The sequence below is a fragment of the Falco naumanni genome, chromosome 5 (genome assembly GCF_017639655.2).
Source record: "Falco naumanni isolate bFalNau1 chromosome 5, bFalNau1.pat, whole genome shotgun sequence".
NCBI lineage: Eukaryota > Metazoa > Chordata > Aves > Falconiformes > Falconidae > Falco > Falco naumanni.
In genome coordinates this window covers 37647151-37669598 of record NC_054058.1, presented here as the reverse complement: position 1 = coordinate 37669598, position 22448 = coordinate 37647151, and the positions used below count along the sequence as shown (strand labels likewise).

General features: G+C 41.6%; 1 long non-coding RNA gene across 1 annotated transcript; it reads left to right on the top strand.

Annotated features, from left to right (window-relative positions):
* Nucleotides 1–9834: 9834 nt before the first annotated feature.
* On the top strand, nt 9835–11435 carry LOC121088945. Its single transcript, XR_005828086.1, has 2 exons — nt 9835–9969; nt 10886–11435. It is a non-coding gene; the product is annotated as an uncharacterized LOC121088945 (long non-coding RNA).
* Nucleotides 11436–22448: the final 11013 nt, after the last annotated feature.

Here is a 22448-nt window from a genome sequence, read left to right as displayed (position 1 = left end):
GCAGATCAAAACAGTTTTAGAGAGGACAGGTTTGAGTTTGTGTGTACAGGTTTCCCATTGCCTTTATCTCTTTTTCTCTTTATTGTTAGGAGGAGGGACTCTCCCCAACATGAGGGGAGGGACAAGTCCATGCATAGATTCAGAGAAGCCTTCTGACTCTCGTGTGTCTTTTGTCAGTTTTTTCAGGTGGGGAAGAAGACATTGTCAGTTCACAGTTGCCAGGAGGTGATGTCTGCTGTGCTAGAAATGCTGACAGTGCCAGGGGTGTTGGGTCTGGGCCGACTAAACCTGTTAAACAAGTATAGTAGCTCCCACACATTACCATGCTCCAGAGCTGATCTGGAGGCCTTCTATCTTCGCTCTGCAGGAATGCCTCTGTACAGTGCTGCTTGTGGCCTATCCCTCCAAGAGTTGTTAAATTTTGTTTCTGATGTCAGGTTTCAATGCCAAGGGATTTGGGGAAGTTGTTCCTTATCAATAGAAATGCCTCTAACCACTCCTTGTGGCTTAAGCTCTTAGCATCTCATATTTTAAATGAAACCACATTACTGTTACAGCTACCAATGAGGGAATGGGTTGAATGCATAGAACTTCATTCCCTGGTAGCAGCAGCCAGTTAAGCTGAACTGCTTACAAGCTCTTGAAAGAGGCTCCACCCTCATCAAACCAGCCCTGCCTTCTGAGACCAGCTGCTGCCCTCCCCCACAAGAGGTGACTCCTGCTGGAGTGTGAACCTTTGTACACCACCTTTCCCAGACAGGATGACTAATACTGTCATATTAGTCTTATGGAATACTTAGGAAAAGAAGAGAGTTGCAGGTGACCAGACCCACAGGGAGGGCTGGTGTGGTGGGCCAGGCGCAGAGCTCTTCAGGACCTCAAACCCTCATCTAACACAGCTTCTCCCAGTGCTCCCACAAACAGCCAGCCCTTCAGCAGGCGACCCAAAGCAGTCATTCCAAATACTGTTTTCTCTGCATCATCAGGATATTTATTCCTCCTGCTGCTGCTCCCTTGTGAATGGGATTCATCCTTCCTTGGTGTGAATCGGTGTGTCAAGCTGCACTGTTAATTATGTCATTAAGGGGGATGAGGGGGGAATCTATCTTCCCACCTGTAAAGTTACATTCCAAACTGATAATTTCTGTGGTCTGATGTAAAATACATCCCCATAAAGGGTTTTTATCAGCACATTGAAAGGCATGGCAGACAGCTGGGGATAGGAGCAAGCAGCTGAACTTTGTGGCCCTGTTAAGTTGACTTCAGCTTCAAAGCCAACCTATACTATATACAAACTGATGGGACAGCTGGTGTTGTCCTCCCCCTGTGGCTGAGTGTTAATAATATTAGAATAAGGTTCTTTTTCCTGCATTGCTTTTGAAAGAGAACCTTTTGCCTTGGATAGATCACTTACAGTGAAAGTCTTTGTCTGTCCTCAGAAGAGGCAAGGTGTGGGTAGGAGCATATGAACTTTTGCACCCACTCTACTTCTTCCTTCCCCTTCTGGTTTTTCTCTGAACCCACAAGACCAGTGCTAAAGCAAAAAGCAGTTTAGTTTCTGTGCTCTTGCTGTAATAGGCCTTCTACCAGATTTTGCCAACACAAGAACTGATCAGTGCCCTGTAGATGGACATGAATGCTACTTCCTCAGAAAATAACCATCAGCTCATTTTGTACAGACTGCTGAGAGCCACCAAGCAAATGAATCCATTTCAGTGACTCCTAGCCTGAGAACAGTTGGAAAAATCTTCGTGACAGATTCAGTTTTACTGATCCTTTTAGTTTAGTTTTTGTAATACCTGTGAACTTCTTATTCTATCTATTCACAGTAAGAGCACAAGAAAGTCCCATCACTACTCCTTTTACCTCTTGCTGTTCATCCTCCATGTTCTATCTGTTTTTCTTGGCCGGCTGAGTCCCATTTCCTCCCTCCTCACCTTCTTTCCTCCTCCCACATCTTAATTACTATATATTTCCTTCTGTTTTTTTTCCTGTTCCTGTCAAAAATTATAGTAAAAAAAACCAAAATCCCCCAAATTTTGACAACATTGAAAAATGTATACAATTTAATTTGCCAACCCATAGTCCCCAGAGAGAAAATAATCTTGCTTGTAAGATAGAAAAAACACTTCGACAGAAACAAAACAGAAAGCATCAGGAAAAGCTGGAGTCTAGCAAGATGTTTCTCTGGGCATTCCACAGCAAGGAAAGCATGCTTTGATAGATGAAAATGGTTTAATCTAGTATGCTGTCTCCTCTAGTTACAATTAATTGCTTCAGTAAAAGAAATCTTTAACCAGGTATATCTGGGAATAAATTCCAGATAAGGTGAAAAATGCTTTGCCTGCTACAGTAAAAATGATAAGCGGGAGGCCTGCCTAGTTCAGGTAAAACAATATCCCTTGGTCAGCAGGGCTGTGGGGGATATTGGCATAAAAACTAAAATAAAATACACTCTGTAGTAGTTCTACTGATGTAAATCTGTGTGTTTTGCCATGACAGTGACTTATTATGGGATGTGCAGATGAAACTCTGCATTGACAATGAAGTACAAGGAATAAGGTTGGTCAAGTGCCTCCTATCATAGTCAAGGGCAAGACTGGGTTGGCCTCTGTGTTTGCCACCAAGAAGAATCTTGACCTCCACTGTTGGCTGCAACCCAGTAGGCGTTGAGCGGTGGGAACATATGCCATGCCAGACCTTGATGTGAGGAGTGGCCCCCCCCCGTTATAAGAGGGTCATCCAGGAAGGAAGAATATAAGATGGCCCACTGAGGCACTGATTTGGAAATTGGAATCTGCCTGGCCAACCACGAAGCCAGACGAGTAGCAGAGGAAGTGGGAAAGGAGGAATTATCCTTAATACCAGATGGTAAAATCCAAACTGTAAGTACAGATCAGGAGCCAAACTATTCTAAAGAAGACCTAAAGCTAATTCAGGACATGAACAGTAAAATAAAATTAAATAAGTGGGCTTATTTGGCAGATGGCCGTATAGTGATACCATCCAATTTTATAAGGACCACAGCCCTAACAGAACATAATAAGACTCGTTGGGGAGCTGATATGTTATATAAAAGTCTAAATCAGAAATTGACAGGGTGAAACTTATATACTGTAATAAAACAGGTGACTCGGCAATGCAAAGTGTGTTTACGTAATACTCCCAATGTAGCAAATAGAATAAAACTAGGGAACATTAGTAGAGGAAATTATCCAGGACAACAGTGGCAAGTTGATTTTTCTGAACTCCCAAGAAAAGGGGAAGTACCGATATTTATTAGTTATGACTGATACATTTTCAGGTTGGCCAGAAACTTTCCCTTGTTGAACAAATAAAACAAGAGAGGTAACGAAGAGATTGTTAAATGAGATTATTCCCCACTTTGGGGTTCCGGCAACAATCTCTTCTGATAGAGGCTCACACTTTTGTGCCAAAATAATACAGTATTAAGAATAGATTGGCAATTACACACTCCTTATAGGCCTCAAGCAAGTGGCAAGTGGAAAAATAAACCATTTAATTAAACAACAGGTAGCCAAAATAGGACAAGAGACAAATCTAACTTGGCCACAATCTCTTCCCTTGGCATTATTAAGAATACGAACTAAACTGAGAACAAAGGAGAATTTGAGCCCTTTTGAAATATTATATGGGAGACCGTACCAGTTACAATTTGCTGGAGAAGATTTAAGGCAGTTAGGGGAGGGATATTTATGTGAATATGTGAAGACCCTCCAGGGACAATTAAAAGTTATAAATAAACAAGTATTGGGAACAAGGGCCAGAGGGTTGGATCAACCAGTCTATTCCTTTAAATCTGGTGACTATGTGTATATAAAGCCTTTTTCAGGGAAACCTTTGGAAGAAAAGTGGGAAGGACCCTATCAGGTGCTGCTGACAACCTTCACCACCGTCAAGATAAGAGAACAACCAGCCTGGATTCACTACTCTCAGATAAAGAAGGCTCCTGAGAAATCATGGGCTGTCACCCTGGCAGGATCCATGAAACTACGGTTCTTTAGATCGTAAAGAAATCTCCAGGGACACAATGGACTGTCAAAAAGGATCAGGGACATTTGTGTAAAGTTATTCTGATTTAATTGTAACTGTTGTAGTGATATTAGAAACTGAAACATGGGTAAACAATACCCATCTTCAAACATTGCAAATAATTGTTAATGCTACGAAAGCTAAGGAATGCTGGATATGTACCTCTCTTCCTAAAGGAGGCTTGATAACACCCCCGTATGGAGTGGCCTCTCAAAAATGGAATTATCTCGATGACAAATGGCCTACCTGGCCAGACTTTTGGAAAAAGCCAAGCGATGGTGGAGGATGTTATAGTTGAATTGAAATAACTAGAGTCCGAAATAAATTCACTAAGTATATATTAAGGCAGGAAAGCAAAAACAGCGCGCAGGGCGGCCGGGGAGTCGCAGCTCCATCCAGGCTTGCAAATTCCGACAAGTAACACAGCCCTTTTATCCTCAGCTTCAAGGCCGGTTTAAGCAAACAGTTATGCTTTCAGTCACGTAGCAAGAAGCTGTATATTACAAAACTAATCTATTTTTACACTAAGGTCTAAACAAAGACAAAAGTTGTCATAGTAACATGAGATTATGGTTTAACATTTGCCTTGAGAAAGTACATCTTGCAACCTCATGGTTAAGTCTTTTCTCGCCAGACAGAACGTTCTCAAATCTGTTGCAGCAAGATCATTCCTTTTGCTAAAACCCCATTTGATCAGCAAATTACCCTTAGTTACTTATTACAGAGGATATTGCCTATTTGATAATAAAACATGTAAGTTGGGTCCCAGATTTGATTTACAATTATTAAACCAAACCACCACAGTAGTTATGAAAAGTGATAATAACTGTCATTAGAAAGCTCAAACAAGACAGGAGGAACATGTCCTGGAAACCCAGGGCAAAATACTTGTTCCCAATCTGATGGATGGAATGATTAAACAGACATCCATAAGATATGGAACAAGGTGCAGATCCTGCATGAAATTACTAAAGACGATTTATCATGGAATTTTAAAGCTATATGGGACAAACTGACTTCGTGGTTACCTAATTTGGAATGGTTAAAGCATGCTTTTATTAAAATACTTATTGTAATAGTTTTAGGAATAATATGTGTATTACTTCAATGTTTTGTTTGGTGCTGTCAAAAAATGATCATAAGGCATAATGATTTTTTGTAGTTGCAAAAGAATTTGCAAAAGTTACCAGAAAAGGGGGGAATGAATGATGAATGATGTACCACTTATCTATAGGATGATGTACTTATGTTTATCTAAAAGTTGGGAAACGTCCAAGGACGCTTATTGCTAACATGACAGATGTACTAATTGCTAAGTCCTTGGATTTGTCATCTTTAAAAAGGCTATCTGGTCCTAAGTTCCTGTTGTTTATACAACGTGGCAAAGACAAGGACTTAAATCATGGTCACTAGTTTAGTGAGATATGTAAATTACTTCCTGGAATTGTAATGAATATATAAACGATTTCCTGGAAAATTAATGAATAGGTATGAGTTGCTTGTATAAAGAGGAGACTGAAAAATCCCCTCGGTGTGCATGACTTTGGTGGAGCGATTCCCCATGCACCCAGCGCTGCCAAATAAAGATAACCTCTGCTCGCTCGAATATTGGTGACTGATTCTTTAAATCAAGGGGAAGGTGCAAGATGCAGACTAACTCAGAAAAAGTCTCTTTCAGCACATCCCATCCTCTCAACAGAGCTTGTCTTCACTTGACTTTACTTCAAAATAGCCATTTAACTTGAGGCACCCAGTATTTGTAAAGATTAGCCTGTGCACCCTTTGCACAACTGACCCAGTTTCTAAAAGTTTATTCTTTATTCTAAGACTGTATCTTCATTGATAAAAAAGGACTGTGCATGTGTGTATTCATAAAATTTCTCACTGTGAAACTCTAGGGGAGACAAACACATGGGCAATATCTCCTTCACTACTGCTAGACAAGGTCAGCATTATGCTCTAATACAGTATTTCCACTTCGGCTTGTTGTAGTGTAATGAAAACTATGAGACACTGACTTTCCTGGGATTTCCTAGAAAGATGGTCACTAAAAAGGGAAAAAAACCCTGTAATTCTCTCTGTTAAAAAACACAGGCTGATACTTGCTTTTCCCTAGAATCTGTTCACTTTTTTTTCTTCCTTTTCCTCCTATTTAAATACCATTCTTGAATGATGACTCATGGCAGGAAACAACTGCCTCGCATCCTTGACTAAGAGCCAGAAGGCATATATAGGTCAGCAAAGCATGTACAGAATGTCCTGCAAACTTGAATGCAATGCACTCCACATTGTAAGTGTTTATACTTGCAAGCATTCATCAGTGCTAAAAGTACCAGCAAAATGCCTGTGTCCTGAAAAAAAAAAAAAAAAAAAAGAAAAGAAAAGAAAATCCAGTAGCAAAGAATGGCATCTGCAAAGGAAGATCTGGAGCCATCCTTTCTGCAAAAGAAGCTCCTTTGTTTCTGATTACTCTTTGCTAAGTTATCCAGAGGTGCAAAAACTAGAGAACCCCATGAAGTTTAGGTGATGTGCAAATTCTGATTAAAAATAAATAAACATTAAAACTGGGTGGTGACCTAAATAGCTTCTTGTACTGTCCAGCTCTTTCTGTTGCCTTGTATACCTTTGCGGTATGACAGATAAATATCCCTGATTCATAGAGAGTTACAGCCTGTATGTGTTGAGATGTTCTGTCCAGACACTAGTCAGGAGCATCTTCCAATGGTATCAGGCATGATTCATGTGGAAAAGAACGTGGAGCCTAACATGAGGATAAAAGAAGTTTAAGATTTGTTCAGATCCACAGAGCTCCATCAATATAATCTGGTTTGCCATTTCACTTCCAAAAAGCCCCAACATCCACTTCATGCTACAAGCCATGCATGGGGAACTTAAACAGACTTCTGAGGATTTTACAGAGAGCTGACACTGAGCTGATGTAAAACTGGTTACTACTTTAAAACAATACAGAAAAATTGACAACTATGCAGCCAATCTTGAAGTTGTTTTTTTCCAAGTATTACTCCTTTATATGATTCTACTGTGTTAGTTATTGTAGCTTTTTACGGTCATATTTTCCTGTTACTCAAATTGTCTTTTCCATCAGTACAATAATAGGAAAATACAAATTAGGGAAGTTGTCATTCTGTCTGTGCATAAAATGGCAAATTCACAAGTTCAAAATGTGTAAATTTCCTTGCCAGTAATCTCTCTCAGTTGAGCTGGGAATAAATGTAATACCACTTAATTATGGTGATCTCATGTTTTACCCTCTCAGCTCTTTAAGCTCTCCTGGGGCCATCTAGGAAAATTCTACCCTTTCTACTATGTATTCAGCCCTGCAGTACCAGCAAATTTAGCTACCCTAGAACTGCAAAGACTGGTTGTCAGAAATAATTTCTAATCAGAGGAAAATATGTGTTTAAACAATGCTTACACTGCAAGGAATCAAAATCTTACCTGCCCTTCCTCTTGCCAACAAAACTACAAAAGATTGCTGGATAAATTTTGGATCTTGGACTTTTCCACAGTGAAACAAGACAGAAGGTCATCCTGTAACTATGGAGGGCCTGCATTGCTATGATGGGGAGTGGATGTGTGCCTATGCACATGTAGCACATGAGGAGTATGAGATTGAACAGAGAATGGGGAGATGGAGCTTCTTGTTTTCCTCACAAAAAGTTTTGTAGCTGTTGTGCTTCAGTGTACAGGAGGAAAGAAAGCTGGAAACACTAGAAAGAGATGAAGTCTGACTTAATGCCACTCTTCTAAATGTTAGTCACAGGGAGAGAAAGGTCCAGACGAGAATAATGATGCAGGTTCTTGTTTGACATACTCAGTCACTTCCCTCACAGCAGCATTGAAAATGTGTCTTTGTTAGAACATGCCAGTTATTAAATGCACACAATATCCCTGGAAAACATAAGTCACATCCAAAGGTCAAGAGACTTCTGTTTAGGCTGCAGATTTCACCTCTCTCATCTGAGGGGACAGGACTGTTTGCTTTGGACTGAAGTCACACAGGGTTTTGAAGAGGGTCAAATGAACTATGCAGAGGCTGAAATTAGCTCTATACTGCAAAAATAAAGGTTTCAGCTGGGGATCTTGGAGAAAATTCTCCATTTCAACTCTTTCAGCTTCACCCAGTTAGGCTTCTTGTTCATCAGCCTTGTCAAGGAGAGGTATCAGATCAGTAAATTCCTTTCAGCTGTGTCTTTCTCTTACCCCAGCCTCATCCTCTGTGGGTTGTACTTGTGCTGGACAGGAAACAAGTTTCATTGCATTGTGTGATGGAAAGGGCTTCCATCTGTTCTTTATACTGTAAATTCTGAATTCTATGTAATTACTTTATCACAGGCTTTAGAATAGATCCATATAGTTTTGCAGTAGATTCCAACTGCTAAGCACTGTTCCTCCCATGCTGTTAGTTAGCCACTGAATTTGCTTTAGCAGGGTATCTCAGCCAAGGACATCTTGAAACTGTAGTGTGATGTTTACTTGTCATGCTCTAGTGCTGTGTGAACATGAGCTGTTTTGATTTGGTATTGCCAGCTGAGGACATGCGCATGCTAGGAAATTTTGTAGGTTTCAGTTTTTACAATTTCTTCCTCATCCTGATATGTTAGTCTCCTGACTGTCTTCAGATACTGTTAACAGTTCAAGAACAAATATGTCCTCCAGCATTCAGCTGCAATAACACAAATTTCTCCCTTTCAGGTCTCTGCTGACAGCACAGAAAAAACAATTTTGGGGAAACAAAAGGCAGGAGATTTGAACCCTGAATGTTCAAGAATGGATATAATTTTATTTTCTTCAGAACTCTCCATATTTAGGAGAGGCTCATCATAACACCATTTCCATCAGAAAAATTAATAAAACAGCTTCTTTAATTTGTAAATCTGCCAGGCACTGTTCCAGACCCTGTGGTTTTTTAATATTTAAGATCACAAAATAGCCTGATTTTAAACTTATCCATAATAAGTTTAAATAGCACTTATTTGTCAAAGGCGTATTTTCAAAATAACTAAAGCTATGCAAAATACCTGAATAAATGGCCAGATCATCAAGTTTTCAGGATGCTGGATACTGAATGACTTTGGAACAGTGGCCACTTGTGACCAGAAGTAATTATTATCAGAGAGTTGTTTCTCACCCTGTGTGAAACAAGTTAGATGACTGCCTCCCATTAACCATTAGTGCATTTGTAAGTATTGACAGTTTCTAGCTAACTGAATTGAAACCAAGAATCAAAAGGCTTAAACTTTTGCCTGTTGTCAGAAACTGGGAGCTTGCAATACTAGTAGTTGTTTTCCTTAGTGTACAGAGACACCATATATATGGCAACATAGATTTCAGCATACTATCCACTACCTATGGATGAAAGTGTCAGCTTTTTATGGATCTTATTAGAAGTAAAAGAGCTGCTTGGCTACAAACTGATCCTCTGCTGAGGGACAGTACAATACATTTACAAATCTGTTGGACAGGTGGAAGGCCTTATGATCAGGTGGTAATTTCTGAGCAGTACCTGCTTTGGGTGACAGGTTGTTACTGTGTTTTGCTCAGTAACAGTGGCAGAGGTGGCAGAGTCACAGTGGCCTGTGACTACAAGATAAAGGTGGAGAGACTTTCTGGATCTATTGAATAGTCTGTTGTATAGGGTTTGTGTGGCAGAGTTTTGGTAGTGGGAAGCCTACAGGAGTGGCTTCTGTGAGAAGCTACTAGAAGCTTCCCCTATGCCTGATAAAGCCAATGCCAGCTGGCTCCAAGACAGACCCACCACTGGCCCAGCCCATCAGCAACAGTGGCAATGCCTCTGTGATAATATATTTAAAAAGTGGGAAAAACCTGCTGCATAACAGCAGCCACAAGAGAGGAATGAGAATACATGAGAGAAACAGCCCTGCATACATCAAGGTCAGTGAAGAAGAAGGGGGAGGAGGCTGTGGTGAAGACCATGGTGAGGCAGACTGTCCCCCTGCAGCCCACAGAGGTTAACAACATATAGAGGGATTATAGACCAGTAGTCCTCAAACTACGGCCCGTGGGCCAGATACAGCCCCCCAGGGCCCTCAATCCAGCCCCCGGTATTTACAGAACCACCAGCACCAGCCACCGGGGGTTGCGGGGGAGGGGGGGAACCAAGCAGCCATAGATGACTGCCTGCCACTTCATCCACACACCAGCCCCCTGTTTAAAAAGTTTGAGGACCCCTGTTATAGAGGAATGAAGGCAGGTTAATTAACATTGATAATATACAGCTGTGGGCTGGCTTCAGGGGCGGTGGTTGGCAGATGTGGATAATGTGCAGCTGTGGCTGGTTCCTGCTAAGTAGTTAAATAGCTCTAAGGGGTAGGGAAGAGATGGACAGTATGAAGAGGAGGACTGGATAGAAAGAGACCTGGAAGAAGCAGAGGGAGGAGAGAGTGTACCCTGGACGTAGGAGAGACAAGGAGAGGCTCTGGGAGAAGCAGGTGGCCCGGATGAGGAGAGGCTGGATGGAAGAGGAGCCCAGAGAAGAAAGAATCTGCATACAGCAGAGGCAAGAATCAGTGTGGACTGGCCTGAAGAGGATGGAGAAACAGCACAGACAGTAGATGAACTTTTGAAACCTTGTGGGGGGTTGGTGGCTGTACTGGAGCAAGGTGTGGGAACTACTTATTGAAGTTAACCTAGTATGGGATGGTAAAAGCCTTGTTACAGCTGGCTAGTCTTGATAGTGCTGTGACAATTGGTGTGGCTGGACGGTGGAGGAGCAGTGTGGTCTGGCCTCTGGAGGAAGGAAAAACAGCATGCGTAGTAGAATCTGACTGACAGTAAAGCCTTGTTGCAGCCTGATAACTTGTGTGTACTGCAGCAGCGATGGAGCAGATGCCCACCTGCAGCCCATGGAGGACCTCATGCTGGAGCAGGTGGATGTGCCCAAAGGAGGCTGTGACCCTGTGGGAAGCCCATACTGGAGCAGACTCCTGGCAGGACCTGTGACCCTGTGGAGAGGAGCACACATTGGAGCAGGTCTTCTAGGAGGACTTGTGACTTTGTGGGGGACACATGCTGGAGCAGTGCATTCCTGAAGGACTGTACCCTGTGAGAAGGACCCATGTTGGAGAAGCTCATGGAGGACTGTTTTCTGTGGAAGAGTCCACCCTGGAGCAGGGGAAAAGCGTGAGGAGGAAGGATCAGCAGACAACATGTGATGATCTGACTGCAACCCCCATTCCCTGTCTCCCTGCCCTACCTAGGGGGAGGAGTTAGAAAAGCCAGGAGTAAAGCTGGGCCAAGGAAGAAGGGAGGGGTGGGGGAAGGTGTTTTAAGATTTGTTTTTATTTCTCATTATCCTTCTCTGACTCCTGATTGACAATAAATTAAGCTAGTCTCCCCAAGTCGAGTCTGTTTTGCCTGTGACAGTAACTGGTGAGTGATCTCCCTGTCCTTATTTTGACCTATGAGCCTTTCATCATATTTCCTCCCTTCTGTCCAGTTGAAGAGGGGATTGACAGAGCAGCTTTGGTGGACACCTGGCATCTAGCCAGGATTAACCAGCCATACCTGTGAGGATGGATATGCACAATTTCTGCCTGTTCAACTAGGTGTTACTGCTCTTGATCAGAGATCAAGTTTGAGCAATGGGAAAAGAACAATTTTAAAATACTATATGAACTGATGTAATGGAGGAAACTGTCAGTGAATGCCCAATAACATTCCTAAAAACTTTATGTAATAAAAATATTATTTATTCAACATAATAATGATGATTTAAAGTGAATAGGGAACAGTGACAGAATTTCCTTTCACTTTGACAAGTGAAAAGCTTGCTAAAATATTAGTCATAAAATAGTATGCCTGGATATGGGCACTACGCTCCAAGAAAATACATGTTAGCTGGAGAAAACCCAAAGATGAGTAACAAAAATGATAAGAAATCTAAAAAACTTAACCCAGCACTGGAATAAATGGATGTGTTTAGTCTAGTGAAGAATGAGGGGAAATGTGGCTACAATTCAAATATTGAAAAAAATGCTGCAAAAAGGAGCAGAATAATTATTTTTTTATGTCCACTGGAATAGGATGAGAAGTACCAAAGTAGAAAAAAAGAAGGTAGTTTCATATTAAGAATGTTTAACAATTTTAGAAAAACTTTTTGAAATGTTAGGATAGTTCTAGATTTGTACTGAATTAATTCCAATTGGAAGGCTGTGATGTAACTGTCATCTTCATTTATCTTTCCAGCCATTTTGCTGAAATGCAGATATGAGCTCAGGAAGTTTTTCCTTCATCCCTCTCTCTCCCTTGGAGCTTTATCAGGTACTTGGCAGATGACAGCCTCTATCTATTATAACTGCAGTACGCAGGTGGAAATGAAGAAGAAGAAAATGCACAATTATTGTTCAAATACTAGGCCAAGCACGAGCAAGGATGAAATTTGCTTTTCTTCATCAATCTTTGATGATGTCTATTGCCAGTTTGAAGTGCACTTGAAAAGGACGTCTTTTTTTCATTTGCAGCTCATTTCTGTGGGGCCTTCAAGCTTATACAGGGTAGGTATTCACTTGAAGAGCATCTGAGGAATCTGCAGCCATGATTGTAATTGCATGCTCACACCTGCAGGCTGTCTGGGTGGAAGCTGTTATCTGAGATGCGTTTCAGATGGCAGAATGGCTTCATTCAAAAGTCACTGGTCTTTTTGGAAATAGGCTTTATACTATCTGCAAGGTTGACGTCTCTAGGCTGAAATAGCAAGAACACACTGTGGGGAACCTGAAAAAGGTAGCATTTGTTTTGTGAAGCATTTGCCAAAGTTTAACGCAGACACACACACACAGAGAAAAGATATACATAGATATAAGTAAAATACAAATAATTGCAGTGAGTGCCTTGTAATGTATTCAAGGAGATCTACTTTGTCCGTTTGTGTTCTAAAATGTGCAAGGTAAATAAAAGGACTATAAGTAAATTTATTTGGGGGCGGGGGGGGGGCAGGGGAGTGTTCCTGCATTTTTCATGTTTCCATACAGTCAAAGGCTGCTGGATGTAGGTCTGGGAAATCAGCCTGTTTAAAATTTAATTCTTTGTTGCACGTCACTTTTTATACACTAGGATATGTAGACAGAACCTCAGGATGCACAGAGAGTCTGACTGGTCACAATGTGACAGCACTCAAACATACAAGGAATGAGGTAGCTTAGTGTTCTGTATAAAGTCATATAAGACAGCAGATGATGCTAGATGAGCTCTGTGAAGCAGTTTCAGGCTGGGTCTTCACCAGGTTTCCAGGAGTATCTGGACTTCTACTGGGTCACACACATTGACAGGAACTACCTCATTAGGGGCTGAATGTGTTTGGATAATTCATGAAGCCAACTTCAGGCTTTATAGAACCTCTGCTGGGATTTGCTCATGCCCTTTGCTGTAAACATGGAATTTTTGCTGTAAACATGGAATCTGTCCCACATAGTTTGAGTGATCATGTCAATAGAATTAACAAAGTGCTGATGTTGCCCTTTCTCTTATTGCAGTCCTCCCAGTGACCCTTCACTTTGTAGTGGCCCTAGTCCCTGTGCAATAAATACCCTTCCTCCAGTGTTACCACTTGCAACTGCTTGCAAGTCTTGGTATTTCAGAAGCTGCTCATCTAGGATTGGATGTGATCCTCGCTCAAAAGAACAGGGATCTATCTGAGGGATCCTGATAGGTCTGTGCTAAAGCACAGAAGGAGATAAAAGTGCGGGCACTCTTAAGGAGGGCAACAAACAGGAGGAGCTGAATGCCATTGTGCAGCAGGAAAACTATGATATAGCTGCATATTACAGAAACATTGTGGGATGACTTGCACAACTGAAGTGCTACAATGAATAGCTATAAACCCTTAGAAGGGATAGGCAAGGAAGGAGAGGCAGTGGGATAGTCCTGTATGTAAGGGACTGTTTTGATTGTCCAGAGCTTAATGATGGTGACAATGGGGTTGAGTATTTATGGGTAAGAGTCAGGGGGAAGGCCAACAAGGCAGATATCAGGGTGGGAGTCAGTTATAGACCACCCTGCATTGCAGGATGCAGAGGTAGATGAAATATTTAAAAAGTAGCTGGGAGAGTCTCATAATCGTTAGCCCTTATTCTCATGGGGGACTTCAACTTACCAGATGTCTGCTGGAAATACAATACTGCTATAGTCTGAGTCCAACTCAGTCAGCCTCACACGGGGCATCAATTGCTGCAGCACAAGCAAACTAGCAGGCTGCAACAAGGCTTTTACCATCGGTCAGATCTACTGTCCGTGCTGTTTCTCCTTCCTCCAGAGGTCAGACCGCACTGCTCCTCCTCCATCTGACCATCTCTCCCACAGTCCTTAGGACTATTTAACTACTTAGTGGGAATGAGCTGCAGCTCAGTACAGCAGAGAAGAGGTTTCTCAAGTGTGTGGAAAGTAACTTCCTGGCACAGCTGGTGAGCGAACCAGCTAGGCAAGGTGCCCTGCTGGACCCGTTGTTTGTAAACAGAGAAGGGCTAGTTGGTGATGTGATGGTTGGAGGCTGTCTTGCCTCCATAACAGTCACATAATGGTAAATTTTCAATTCTCAGAGAAGTAAGGAGGGTGGCTAGCAGAACAGCCACCTGGGACTTCCAGAGGGCAGACTTTGGCCTGGTTGACAGAGTCCCTTGGGACACAGTCCTGAAGGGTGAAAAAGTCCAGGAAGGCTAGACATTCTCCAAGAAGGAATTGTTAAAGGTTTAGGAGCAAACCATCCCCATGTGCTGAAAGATGAGCCAATGAGCCTGGCTGAACAAAGACCTTTGGCTGGAACTCAGGAAAAAAAGGAGAGTCTATGACCTTTGGAAGAAGGGGCAGGCAACTCAGGAGGACTACAAGGGTGTCACGAGGTTATGCAGCAAGAAGACTAGAAGGGCCAAAGCCCAACTAGAACTTAATCTGGCTACTGCCATAAAAGACAATAAAAAATATTTCTGTAAATACATTAGCAACAAAAGGAGGGGTGTCCTTTATTGGGCATGGGGGGAAACATAGTGAGGAAGGATGAGGAAAAGACCGAGGTATGTAATGCCTTCTTTGCCTCAGTCTTTAATGGTAAGACCAGTTGTTGTCTGGGTACCCAGCCCCCTGAGCTGGAAGACAGGGATGGGGAGCAGAATGAAGCCCCCATAATACGAGGGGAAATGGTCAGCAACCTGCTACACCACTTAGAGACATAGAAGCCTATGGGGCTGGATGGGATCTGCTCAAGAGTACTGAGGGAGTTGGTGGAGGTGCTCACCAAGCCACTTTACATCATTTATCAGCAGTCCTGGCTAACTGAGGAGGTCCCAGTCGAATGGAAGTTAGGAAATGTTACACCCATCTACAAGAAGGGCCGGAAAGAGGATCTAGGGAACTATAGGCCTATCAGTCCAACCTTGCTGCCAGGGAAGGTTATGGAGCAGGTCATCCTGAGTGCCATAACATGGCACATACAGGAGAACCAGGAGATCAGGCCCAGCCAGCATGGGTTTATGAAAGACAGGTCCTGCTTGACTAACCTGATCTCCTTCTATGACAAGGTGACCCACTTAGCGGATGAAGGAAAGGCTGTGGATTTTGTCTACCTAGACTTTAGTAAAGCTTTTGACACCATTTCCCACAGCATTCTCTTGGAGAAACTGGCTGCTCATGGCTTGGATGAGTATACTGTTCGCTGAATAAAAAAACAGGTTGGATGGCTAAGCCCAAAGAGTGGTGGTGAATGCAGTTAAATCCAGTTGGCAGCCAGTCACAAGTGGTGTTCCCCAGGGCTCAGTATTGTGGCTAGTTCTGTTTAATAGCTTTATCAATGATCTGGATGAGGTGATTGAGTGCACCCTCGGTAAGCTTGCAGACTACACCAAGTTGGTGGAAGTGTTGATCTGCTTGAGGGAAAGAAGGCTCTACAGAGGGATCTGGGCAGGCTGGATCAATGGGCCAAGGTCAATTGTATGCAGTTCAGCAATGCTAAGTGCTGGGTCCTGCACTTGGGTCACAACCCTATGCAATGCTACAGGCTGGGGGAAGAGGGGTGGAAAAGGACCTGGAGGTGTTAGTTGACAGCCAGATGAATATAAGCCAGCACTGTGCTCAGATGGCCAAGAAGGCCAGTAGCATCCTGGGTTGTACACAAAATATTGTGGGCAGCAGGACTAGGGAAATTATTGTCTCCCTGTACTTGACACTTGCTGGGTCGCATCTTGAATCCTGTGTTCAGTTTTGGGCCCCTCACTACAAGAAAGACATTCAGGTGCTGGAGTGTGTCCAGAGAAGGGCAACAAAGCTGGTGAAGGGTCTAGAGAATAAATCCTATGAGGAGCAGCTGAGGGAACTGGGGTTGTTTAGCCTGGACAAAAGGAGACTCAGGAGACCTTACCACTCTCTACAACTACCTGAAAGGAGGTTGTAGCAAGGCGGGTGTTGGTCTCTTTTCCCAAGTAACAAGCAATAGACAAGAGAAAATGGACTCAAGTTGCACTGTGGGAGGTTTAGATTGCATATTAGGAAAAATTTCTTCACTAAAAGGATTGTCAAGCATTGGAACAGGCTGCCCAGGGAAGTGATTGACTCACCATCCCTGGAAGTTTTTAGAGGATGTGCAGTGGTTGTGCTTAGGGACATGGTTTAGTGGTGGACTCTGCAGTGGTAGGTTAACAGTTGAAGTTGATCATCTTAAAGGTCTTTTCCAACCTAACCAATTCTATCATTCTGTGAAAAGTGTGGCCACCCTAAGGAGGTCTGTACCCTTTTCTGCATACACTTGTAAACAAGTTGTAACTGCAAACACTTGTACCACATGGTACACCTGCGTTTAGAACAGGAAGGTGACATCAGGTCAAGATGATTTGAAGACAGGAGGAAGCTGTACACAAGTAAACAGACAAGCCTGTCCAGGTGCAGGGGAATGCTGGGTGGAGAGAAACAGGCAGCAGAATGGCTTATCTGAAACATATATGGATTCAATTTAACACTGTTTCCCGCAGGGCTCTGGTGTGTGCAGTGCTGAACCACCGTTATGGTTTAACCCCAGCCAGCAACTAAGTACTGCGCAGCCACTCAGTCATTCCCCCCTCACTCTATGGGATGGGGACGAGAATCAAAAAAAGGTAAAACCTATGGGTTGAGATAAAAAATATTTTAATATAAAGTAAAATATAATAACAATAACATTAATAACATTAATAACTATAACAATAGCAATAGCAATAATAGTAATGAAAAGGAAAAATAAAAGAACAAAAAAATAAAACCCAAGAAAAACAAGTTACGCACAGTACAACTGCTCACCACCTGCTGGCTGATACCCAGCCAGTCCCAGAGCAGCGACTGGCCCCTCCCAGCCAACTCCCCTCAGTGTATATACCAAGCATGATGTTCTGTGATACGGGGTAGCTCTTTGGGTAGTTCAGGTCAGCTGTCCTGGCTCTGCTTCCTCCCAGCTTCTTTGTGCACCTGCTCACTGGCAGAGCATGGAAAACTGTAAAGTCCTTGACTTAGAGTAAGCACTGCTTAGCAACAACTAAAAATTCAGTGTGTTATCAGCATTATTCCCATACTCAATCCAAAACACAGCACTGTACCAGCTACTAGGAAGGAAATTAACTCTGTCCCAACTGAAACCAGGACAAACAGGTTGATGACTCAGTGCCAGCTGCTTAGATATATTTGTCAGTGCTGCTGTGAGAAGCAAGAAACCAGCAGGAAGGTTACACAGGTCTTTTCTGTGTTGGTCTTCAGATGTAATGAGGTCATTCTTTCTCCTTTGATATAATCTGGCAATGGGTATAACAGCCATTTCCTGAAACTATGAGACCTATTCACTCATTAGTTTTTCTTTGGTTTTCTTTACAAAGAACAAGCGAGTTCTAAGGTGAATAAACGCTCCTAAGGCTATTGTACTTTCATTTTGGCTCACTGGTCTGTTTTTAAATGTCTTCTAATTATTTCCTTTGTTAGCCATGTTAATTTAAGAGGAGTCCATTGCTGTTAGATCCTGGGCATCATTACTACCACTGCCTTCCAGAAATGGGTTTGTTTTTTGGTTTAGATTGTTTCCCCCCCCCCCCCCCGCCCCCCCCCCCCCCCCCCGTCATGTACATTCAACAATTTCAATGTATCTTCTTCTTCTCCCCATGCCCGCCTCCCCCCCCCAAAAAAAAAAAAAAAAAAAAGAAAATCAAATAATTCTTGCAAAGCACCTCTTAGGAAGGAGATTGACAAATCACATTATAATATCAAAAGAAGGCTGCTGGCTTGCCCCCAGAAAACATTTCTTTAAAAAGTTACCTGGAGAAGACTGAGGGGATCATATTAATGTATACTAATGTCTTAAGGGCGAGCGTCCGAGAGGATGGGACTAAGCTCTGCTCAGTAGTGCCAAGCAACAGGACAAGCAGCAGTGGGCAGCAACTGCAACACAGGAAGTTCCATCTCAATATGAGGAAAAACTTCTTCACTTTGAGGGTGATAGAGCACTGGAACAGGCTGCCAGAGACATTATAGAGTCCTCTTCTCTGGAGACATTTAAAACCCACCTGGATGTGATTCTATGCAAATTGCTCTAGGTGTGACTGCTTTAGCAGGATGTTGGACTAGGTGACCTCCAGAGGTCCCTCCCAGCCCTGACTAGTCTGTGATTCGCTGATTCTGTATCTTGGATTCAGGTGCACATACAGATAGAGTCACTGTATTTCTAGGTTCATAAACAGATTTTGCCTCCTAAGCACTTAAACTTTTTGTTGTCTACAGTACAGCAATCTCAAAACTAAAAATACCTTGTCTGTGTTTGTGTTTTTAATATCAGAAGGCAAATGTAATATCCAGTGGTCAACTGGTAGGATACCCCAGTATTAACATGGAACAATTTTTCTTTGCATTCCAGTTCCCCTCTTCTCTGGCTCTTGATATTGGATATGTTATAAAAGTGAGCTGTTCATACTTAAGGATCTTACGTTGGGTTTCAAGTCAATCAGTTCCCACCAGATAGCATGCTTATGTAGGAGACTGCTAAGGAAAACTCATTTGCTTCAGTAAAAAGACTAGATTCCTTTCTTGCACTTTTCATTTTAATGTTTGATAAAAAAAAGGACATTAAAGTACTTTAAAAGGGGGAAAGATTATGTGATTGTCCTGCACCATTTCACCTCAGACACAGTTCTATTTCAGAATAAGAGTTTTCCTGCATTAGTTATGCATTGTAATCATTGATCTGTGGAGGAAATGAGTTACACATTTGTTGTAACATTCCTCAGCTGTCTATACTGTTCAAATCAATAGCATTGCATAATTATGTATGACATCATAAAACAGCCCCACTCATGCAATAATTATTACTACATGAATGTGAGACACTTACTGAGGGTCCACTTAGGAACACACAAGTGTGCTTATGGGTGAATATATATATATGGTAGCATAATGGTCATAAATATTGCTAAGACTTGCTTGGTTCAGGTACTTCAAACATACATGTTTTCATAGGTATATTAACCTGACTTTATTGTATGCAGTTAAGGTGAGCACAATAGTACATAGGCTAAGTTAATTGACTGACTAAGCTTGGTAGATGACAAAGTAAGTATTTTTGAGAAGTCACTAATGATAGCCTCATTCCAAGTACTTATTTCTACCTTGCCATGCTGCTGTGCAGGCATGCAGCTGAGGAAGGGATTTGAATATATAACCCTTTGCTTATATATGCAATAATATAATGCAGGAGGGTATGTAGTGTGCAAAGTTACATTAACTTTCTTGCCTCTAAAGAGAGGAAGTTAGAGGAACGTGCTGTTAAAACTAAACTATAATGACCAGTGGGATTTCACAACAGAGATGATGTTGCAAAGGCATCCTGAATGGTAAATGCGTATCTTTACTTACTTAGCCACATATTTCTACTTCAGTTATCAAATATGCAGAAGCAGAATTGCAGGGACATTGGCAAGTAAATCCTTCTCATGTGCATTCTATTTTCAGCTGTAGTTTAGCCTTGCTGTAGGACAAAAATCATTATTTCACACCTCATCATTTGGTGATGTAGTTTCCATGCAGTCGTTTCCGTCCCCACCATCACTCAGTCTTTATATGAGATAAGAGGAAGAATAAACATTTTCCTGTAAAGACTCCACCAGAGTTTGTTGTTGGCAGACATAGTCACAGAAGTAATTTCAATGGGCTCACTGATGATGTCATTGGACAGTACTCTTGGTTCTTAACTATCCTGACCCTGTCTGACTGACTGCTTCCTGTATGGCTCTGACTTCCTTTTTTCATCAACATTGCACCACTTCACAGCCTCTCATTCTCTTTGTGTTTCCTGCAACCAAACCCTTCCGATTTTCTGCCATATAAAGCAGAGAGACAAAGCCACACCCCAAAACTGAAAAACCAAGACAGAAATCATGGAACCAAAAAGATCACTGCTACTGTTCAGCTCTACCTTTGTCTTTTTTCTCCCTCACATCTGTCTTACTCTTTAGATTATAAACATTCCTTATGCTCTATAGTAAAAGCGTTAGTGCACTGTAAAAACTTAAATATTGTCAACAATTTCTTGTGAAAGCTAATGTGAAACATGCCAATAGTAATGTGGAATATTTAATATCTTGGTCTTTCTAATAGCTTCCAACTATATTGACTTATTAGTATTTCTTATACAAAACTACTGTTACAACCCTAAAATTCTACATCTTACTTCTTTTTTAACTATAGAAGCACCAAAATCAGGTTTGGAATTGTTTCATCATACTCAAATTATTCAATGATTAATTTTTTTAAAAAAAGTGGCATTTCAAAACATGCATATTATAAACAATTGCAGGTAACTCAGAGTAGAATAAAGCCATTATGTCAACTTTTAAAATTATGTGCAATAGACATTTAAAATATGGGTTATCAACATAATCACACAGCAATTAATTACACTGTAGTTTCTGTCCAGTTGATAGCTAGTTACAGTAAGGTCATGCTTTTTAATAATTAATTGATGTCGATACAAATATGAAGTAACTATACAGGTATCCCAGTTATTCCCATTCTGTGCAACACACTTCTACATCTGAATTCCCCATACATATATAGACAGACACACAGTATGTATATATCTGTGTATACGTATTGCAGATAAATATGTGTTCACATGAACCATTGTGTTCCACTACAATTATTCCCAGCCATGTTCTTTGTGGTTAAATGAATTAGTGGTAATTGTAGGATAAAAAATTACTGTTAGTAACAATGCTATAATTTCACTGTAATTACAGTAATTGTACTATGAATTTTAACCCAATATTGAGCCTCTGCTCTTTCAAAACAGAACTTGTAAGTGCAACCATTGGATGAAAAAGCTTGAAACTTGTGTCACCTTCTGAAATTTTCCTCTTTCTCTCCCACACTAGTGCCTTTCTTGTCTTTTTTAACAATTAAAAAGAAGAATCTGTTTGGCAACTAAAAAACTCATATATGAAATATGCTTTGACGGAAAAAAATTACAGAAAATTAGCCTTTTCCTTCATTTGCAGACTTGAGAATTATTAAATTCTAACTCTATTTTTTATTAAGAGATTTACAATAAATCCAACACTTCTAACACATCTTTACAAGATACTATAATAGGATGGGTTTTGCCTTTGGATCTTATTTTTAATCAATATAATTCTAGTATTTATTATTTCCCTCTGTCTCTTTAGTGAAGATGCATGCAAGTAACATTCCATCTTGAAATTGAAACTGAAAGAGAAACTAAGGAAGATCTCCACACTGATGCTTGGCCTCAAAACTGGGCCTAGCACCTTTGCACTTCCAAAAAATGCAATTAAATCATTAATTATTATAAACAGGGAGGATTGTTGCTTTTCACATGAAAGGCAGGCAGTTACTTCTGTTACTGGTCCTCAAGAAATGACCCATTAATTTTGCAGCCAAATAGCAAAAATAGCTTTTAATTCCTAAAGTACAACAACACAGCCTAGGATGCTCAGGGACTAGAGCATCATTGGTAACTGTCTTAGCACACACCATGCCAGCTGCAGTTGAAACCCCCAGTGTCTGACAGTTTTCTTCAAGCATAGGCTTCTCAGCTTCTAAAGACCAGCTGCAATAAACCCCATGGTTCAAAGAAGATTGTGACATATTTTGTTCTATGCCAAGTTCCTGTTGATAGTCACATCACTATGGCTGCAGCCAGGGAATGTGCTTTTGGGAAGCACACTGAGAGGCGTGTGCCATGGACACAGCCCGTCATTACAGGCTCTTTTCCACTCCTCATTCACCGCATGCCATGCAGAGCTAATAAGCATGATCCAGAGGGCCAGAGTGAGAGGAGGCAGCAGCACTGCGCTGCACATGAGCTATGGGTGGTGTAAAATGAGGCAAGAAGCTGTTGAGTA